Raw genomic sequence first — 6822 nt, 5'->3', positions numbered from 1 at the left:
TAAAGCAATAGAACAAACCTGTGTGAAAGTTTGATGAAAAGAGACAATTATTAAAGCTCTGGATACAACTCTGTAACGTAAGTGAACTTATCACCGATTGTATTGTAATACCAGAGTAGAGAAGAATAATTCATCTTGCCAGTTGTGTTCTAAAGTACCTGAACCAGCATGTGTGAACTTTGATTAAGAATGCACACAAACTGAATAAACAAAAAAGTTTAAAAGTCGTATATAACTACAGGAGGTAGGATACATATGATATCAGTAACAGCATTAAACATTATTGGGTATTTGGACCCCTCTAAAATTTTCGGGTGCCTGATGTCATTGTAAGAAATACGGTTGGATCCACTAGTGGCTAAATAGTAAGCCTGTAAGCTTATAACACTACAAAACCCTGGTGAGTACAACACAGGTAGCACATTGTCTAGCTTTGTGCTTAACTACATGATAGATGTAATCCTATCAGACCCACAGTATTCATTGATAGTTGCATAGACTGAATGGTAAAAATCCCAGCAATCACAACACGACAATCAGTGCTAAAAACCACCAGTACAATAATAAGCATTATCTATATTTACTAAAGGCTGAACAATTCTTACAACTAGCACATAAACTATGTTATACGTCATATGCCTCTTGTTTTGAAATTAACAGTACTTTTCCTTAGTACAGAAAGTCAGCGTTAAATGCATCACTATGGGATTGAATGTCACTTTCCACAATTACGTCAGTAAACTTTGCCTGTCATCAGTTTGGCATCAATACAACAACCCACACTTCTGCCATGAGTATGGAAATACGTGGCACCTGCCACAATTACAAGTGAATGTTGCCTGCCACCAGTGTAACAAATTAAAACATCTAAAGTTACAGAGAAATGTACTGAAACCAGTAGATTTAATATCAATGATAAATATCACGCTAGACTGTTTTTATCACATTTCTATTAATCAGTTCAATTCAGATTTCAAATCAGAGGTGTGTGAAATAGAATTTTAAATATTTTTTTTATGTTGAAACATTGTTTCGAAGTAGTCTCCCAGAACAAATTTTGTGTTGAAATATTGTTCTAAGTAGTCTCGCAGTACAAATCCAGTATTGAAATATTGTTTAGAAGTAGTCTTGCAGTACAAATCCAGTGTTGAAATATTGTTTAGAAATAGTCTCGCAGTACAAATCCAATGTTGAAATATTGTTTAGAAATAGTCTCGCAGTACAAATCCAGTGTTGAAATATTGTTTAGAAATAGTCTTGCAGTACAAATCCAATGTTGAAATATTGTTTAGAAATAGTCTCGCAGTACAAATCCAATGTTGAAATATTGTTTAGAAATAGTCTCGCAGTACAAATCCAGTGTTGAAATATTGTTTAGAAATAGTCTCGCAGTACAAACCCAGTGTTGAAATATTGTTTAGAAGTAGTCTCGCAGTACAAATCCAGTATTGAAATATTGTTTAGAAGTAGTCTTGCAGTACAAATCCAATGTTGAAATATTGTTTAGAAATAGTCTCGCAGTACAAATCCAATGTTGAAATATTGTTTAGAAGTAGTCTTGCAGTACAAATCCAATGTTGAAATATTGTTTAGAAATAGTCTCGCAGTACAAATCCAGTGTTGAAATATTGTTTAGAAGTAGTCTCGCAGTACAAATCCAGTATTGAAATATTGTTTACAAGTAGTCTTGCAGTACAAATCCAATGTTGAAATATTGTTTAGAAATAGTCTCGCAGTACAAATCCAGTGTTGAAATATTGTTTAGAAATAGTCTCGCAGTACAAATCCAGTATTGAAATATTGTTTAGAAGTAGTCTTGCAGTACAAATCCAATGTTGAAATATTGTTTTGAGGTAGCCTTTCAAGACAAATCCAATGTTAAATAATTTGGTGTGTTACATGTCGCTGCCCAGGATTTAAAATCTTCAATAGAGTAATAAAGAGGTTACGTAAAACTATTCACAGCCCAGTTAACACAATATTGCTGAATGAAGCCCTACACAATCTACTTTATACCTTATCCCTATTGTTTCTATCAAAATCATATTTCACTAATTTCTCCCCAATAATCGAACAACCTCCTCCATCTTTTTTTTTTTCTTTACAACTCTGAGCCATAAACTACACATTTCTTACTTTGTGGTAAACATTCAGACAGCAAATACATCAACATCCTTAATGAGGAAAGAGTTATAATGACAAATTGTATTAAGTCTATTTATGTATGTATATGTGTGTGTGCGTTCATTACTAAATCACACTGACCTGTACTCATTGGTCAATCACTCAGTCGTGTCAATTATGGATGAAATATCAACAAAAGCTCATACATTTGCCTGAGCACATTGGGCCAACAAACCAGCTAAGCGTACTTGCAGTTCATTTTCACCCAGTCGACTTGTGAAGAACTCGAGCCAGTTTTAAGACACAAAGAATCGTTTAGAATTGCTGAAAGGGTAAAAATAAACTTGTGTTTAAAACTCCGATTACATAGCATACGTTTTAGCACAACGCTGAATATACGATTATTTCTTCATTACACGACTTCAACCAATTCTTCGGGGTTTTCAATTGTTGCTGCATTTGTTGGTTATTTACGTTGACAGAAATAATTCAGATAGACAATAGAGATGTCAAAAAGTACAGTAGAGTCCAACAATGTCAGGCCACATGTTATCGCATTTTCACTTTATAAAAATTGAACAGTGTATTCAAGAACCGCTAAGCCCCTGGACTTACACACCTCGCTCACCCCGAACTCAACTCCCTTAAAAATAACACACCATTGGTTGCACCACGGATACTGACCACGGATTCTGTATCTATGTAGCACTTAAAATACGATACTTGGGTGGTGCCATTGCACCCTCTGCAATCTCCTTAATATAAAGATGATCCATTATGTTCGTGTATGTGTGTGTGTTAGCATCCAATATTCAGAGGCAGCTTTAAACTGTTCGACGGTCTATATAGGCTATTTGGATTTAGGAATTTAGTCCAAGAAGGTGGATAAAAAAGCCCACTTTTCTATAGACTTTTGGCTTGCATCACTCGGAGTTGGGTGGCACAAATATACCGTAACTTATTGGTAAGATAACAGGAAACTGATCAACGTTGTATATGAACAATTTTGTTTCAGGATTTTTGCCCAAGAAAGGGGATAAAAACCTGACTTGGGTGCATTTTCACTTCTTTTTTTTACAGACTGTTGAGTTTGAATTTAAAGACACTAGTGTTTAATCAATTAAATGAATCAATTATAACATTCCACAAAAGAGGGTATGTTATTAGCATCTTACGAGGTAGTTATGGATTTAATAACAAAATAAAGAAGGAAGGAGAGTATTATCCAACATTGTTCTTCATACAATACTTGCTTCGTTAATGAGTACCTTCTGCTAGTGTTTAATAATTATGGTTATTTTGTGATTTATTTATTTTACTCTCTAATCTCTGACATAAGAAAAAAAACCTAATCTTAAGCACTGAGACAAAAGTTTATTATTATTATAAATCTTTGAATTCATCCTGGAGTTATTTAAATATCTCGAAATTTGTTGGTTTATATATATATATATCTAGCTAACTGCATGAATAATTGTATTGAAACCTTACCGAAGAAATGTAATTGCACGGTTTATGTATTTAACGAAATGTATACAGTTAGTTTCTCAGATGTATTTGTTCTGTCTCGTGATTTAGAGAAAAAAAAAGTCTTAATTGTTGCCAGTAAAGGAGTTTTGTTTCTTTCACAATACCACATTGATTGTTTAGATAGTTATATATCTCCATAGTAAATCCAAATGTGTTTGAAATACTTGTATTATTCGAATATTTTACAAAACGTGCAAACACAGGGCATGAGATGTATATATATACATATATAGTTACACAGTACGTTTTGATGTTGTTATTGGTAGACAATACGTTTTGATGTTGTTATTGGTAGACAATACGTTTTGATGGTGTTATTTTCAGACACGTTTTGATGTTGTTATTGGTAGACAATACGTTTTGATGTTGTTATTGGTAGACAATACGTTTTGATGGTGTTATTTTCAGACACGTTTTGATGCTATTATTTTCAGACACGTTTTGATGCTGTTATTTTCAGACACGTTTTGATGTTGTTATTGGTAGACAATACGTTTTGATGCTGTTATTTTCAGACACGTTTTGATGCTGTTATTTTTAGACACATTTTGATGCTGTTATTTACAGACAATACGTTTTGATGGTGTTATTTTCAGACACATTTTGATGCTGTTATTTACAGACAATACGTTTTGATGCTGTTTTTGGTAGACAATACGTTTTGATGTTGTTATTGGTAGACAGTAAGTTTCGATGATGTTTATTTTAAACAATGCAATGAAAGTCCACATGGGAACTTTGAAGAACCTTTTTATGTCGTTCTGTAGTTATCAGTTCCAAATACAAACAAATCATTGAATGTTTTAACTCCGTAAGCCACACGTAAAGTCTAACTAGCTGTGTAAATGATAATCTCTGCCTAAATGGGCGTAGAAAATGACAGTTCTGAATGTCGTAACTTCAGGGTCGCTGGAGTCCAAAGTGGGCCACGTTCGCACTTTACAACTCCATCACTGTTATGATTGGGCTATACCACATATGTGGGTAGTGAGGGTACAAAGTCCAGTTGTGATCTCCTGGTAGTTTTCCAACCGAAAGTATTTCACATATGAACTTCTGTATGAGCGAAGATAACCATTATCACATTCTTCACCAGTCGTTCCAGATTAACGCATCTCGAGCACACTCTACTTCAGGTAACACGTTTTGTATTTCTCACGTTCACGTGCTTTGGTAGTATTATCAATGCTTTATTTTTGTTTACCATAAACTTGAGGATTTATTTCCTTTTTCGTTCAAAAGTAACACGCCCCTTTTTTTCATCTCTGTCTACGTCCTTGTGAAGTAATATAACGAACTAAAAACGTGGAACAGCGTCACGTTTACGAACTTGTAGTGCCAAAACATAGGGTTCGATTCCTCGATTCCACCCCTTGTCAGGATATAAACACTTCTACGCCACTTACTACAGGATCTACATATAATTAAATGAGTTACGTACGTGGAAAGCTTTTTCAACTTCATTACACTATGCAAAAATGAAATTAGGAGTAAGGAAGTGCAGACATGCCACCATATGCGTAAGAAGAGATGGTGATAGATAAGTAATATGCATTGTAATGGGAAAGGTATTTGGGGAATGTCATCCATTAGAGCCCCATCTCAGACCGCCTTGTTTGTGTGTGAAATTTTTAATCTCTGTAGTAACACTTAGAATACCAGTACCATCATCCTTTGAGTGTTAACACTTGTTTCCGATGTCTCTTACTAGATAAGTCGATCGGTTTGTCATTTTTTGATCCCACCATTAGGCTTAAAGTGTCGTTTGAACTAAAGGCGTTTGGTGGATATCACGTGTTCTGGAATAGATTTAACCTCGCAGTCATTGAGACGCCCCAGACGGCAATCAAATTCGTTCAACACTCTATGTATCTAACTTTATACGTGAGTGAGTAGTCTAGGCAGGTCACTTAACTTTATTGATTAATTTAAATACACAGCATTGCCTTGAAGTTTTATAAACTTTGTGCATTTAAATACAAAAATAATACAACAACAACAAAAACAGTTTCATACCCAAAGCAAGAGTTTTCTTCCCCTAGTATTAATGAACACAGATGGGTTTGATAATATTTCGTACGCTATACTGTTATAAGCTGAAGGCACTGAAGTGTGTCATATAGAAAAGAGGATTTCCAGGGTTAGCAAGAAGGCTTGAAAACGAAAACAGTAATCTCATCAGAAGGGCAACATTCCATAGAATTTGCTATCAAAATGGTCAGAAACGGTTGCAATTACAGCAACATTTACTTTCTGACACAAGAACTAACTCGAAAAATATTTCAAATAGATTTCTTGCTGACAACCATTAAAGTCCCACGGCTTAGTTAATGACGCTTTAGGTCTTAATGTGGGATTACTGTTCTGAAAAAAACTACTTTGTTTTATATACGCAGAGCTAACATAGAACGTCAGATAAAATGACAATTTGAAACTTTAAGGCGATAAACATTTGTTATCATAATGGTAAGAGTCAGCCACGGGTGGGGCAGAAGGGCCAAGACTCTGTCTCTAACACAGAGACGACAGTAACTACCTACCTTCTCCCCCATCATAAACGTCTGAAATGATTTTGTTAGCTGGAGGTATAAAGACTCGAAATGGTGCGATAAAGAGATCCGAGTAAAAAAACAGATAGTTATTATACTACTTATTTGCCCCCCAGTGGCACAGCGGTATGTCTGCGGACTAGTAGCGCTAGAAACCGGGTTTCGATACCCGTGGTGGGCAGAGCACAGATAGCCCTTGTGTAGCTTTGTGCATAATTAAAAACAAACAATACTACTTATTTTCACTTGTTTTTTTGTTTTTGTTTTTTTCTATCATATCTTGGCCCTGAATTATCAAAATAGGACCAAACAGCCTTTCGAATTGTAAATATTTTTTGGGGAAGCCATCCGTCCCTAATTTGGCAGGCACACTTTGGGCAAGCCTGATTCACTTCCAACTTTGTATCTCCCCTGCACATCTTGCTTCAGACGCCTATGAAGGAAGTGTTTAAATTACACCAACTTTGTATCTCCCCTGCACATCTTGCTTCAGACGCCTATGAAGGAAGTGTTTAAATTACACCAACTTTGTATCTCCCCTGCACATCTTGCTTCAGACGCCTACGAAGGAAGTGTTTAAATTACACCAACTTTGTATCTCCCCTGCACATCTTGCTTC

The 6822-nt window shown here is 35.3% G+C and overlaps 1 protein-coding gene across 1 annotated transcript in view; it reads left to right on the top strand.

The window, feature by feature from the left end:
- Window positions 1–4732: 4732 nt before the first annotated feature.
- The window catches only part of LOC106470571 (MFS-type transporter SLC18B1-like), a gene marked incomplete at its 3' end in the record, with an annotated part of 51037 nt that continues 48947 nt past the window's right edge, over window positions 4733–6822 (top strand). Inside the window, exon 1 of the mRNA XM_022399176.1 lies at window positions 4733–4790. The remainder of the gene's footprint in view (window positions 4791–6822) is intronic.

Source organism: Limulus polyphemus, unplaced genomic scaffold (assembly GCF_000517525.1).
Source record: "Limulus polyphemus unplaced genomic scaffold, Limulus_polyphemus-2.1.2 Scaffold4090, whole genome shotgun sequence".
In the NCBI taxonomy this organism is placed as follows: domain Eukaryota; kingdom Metazoa; phylum Arthropoda; class Merostomata; order Xiphosura; family Limulidae; genus Limulus; species Limulus polyphemus.
The sequence above is the reverse complement of the archived record's forward strand: the minus strand, read 5'-3'. Positions and strand labels throughout refer to the sequence as shown.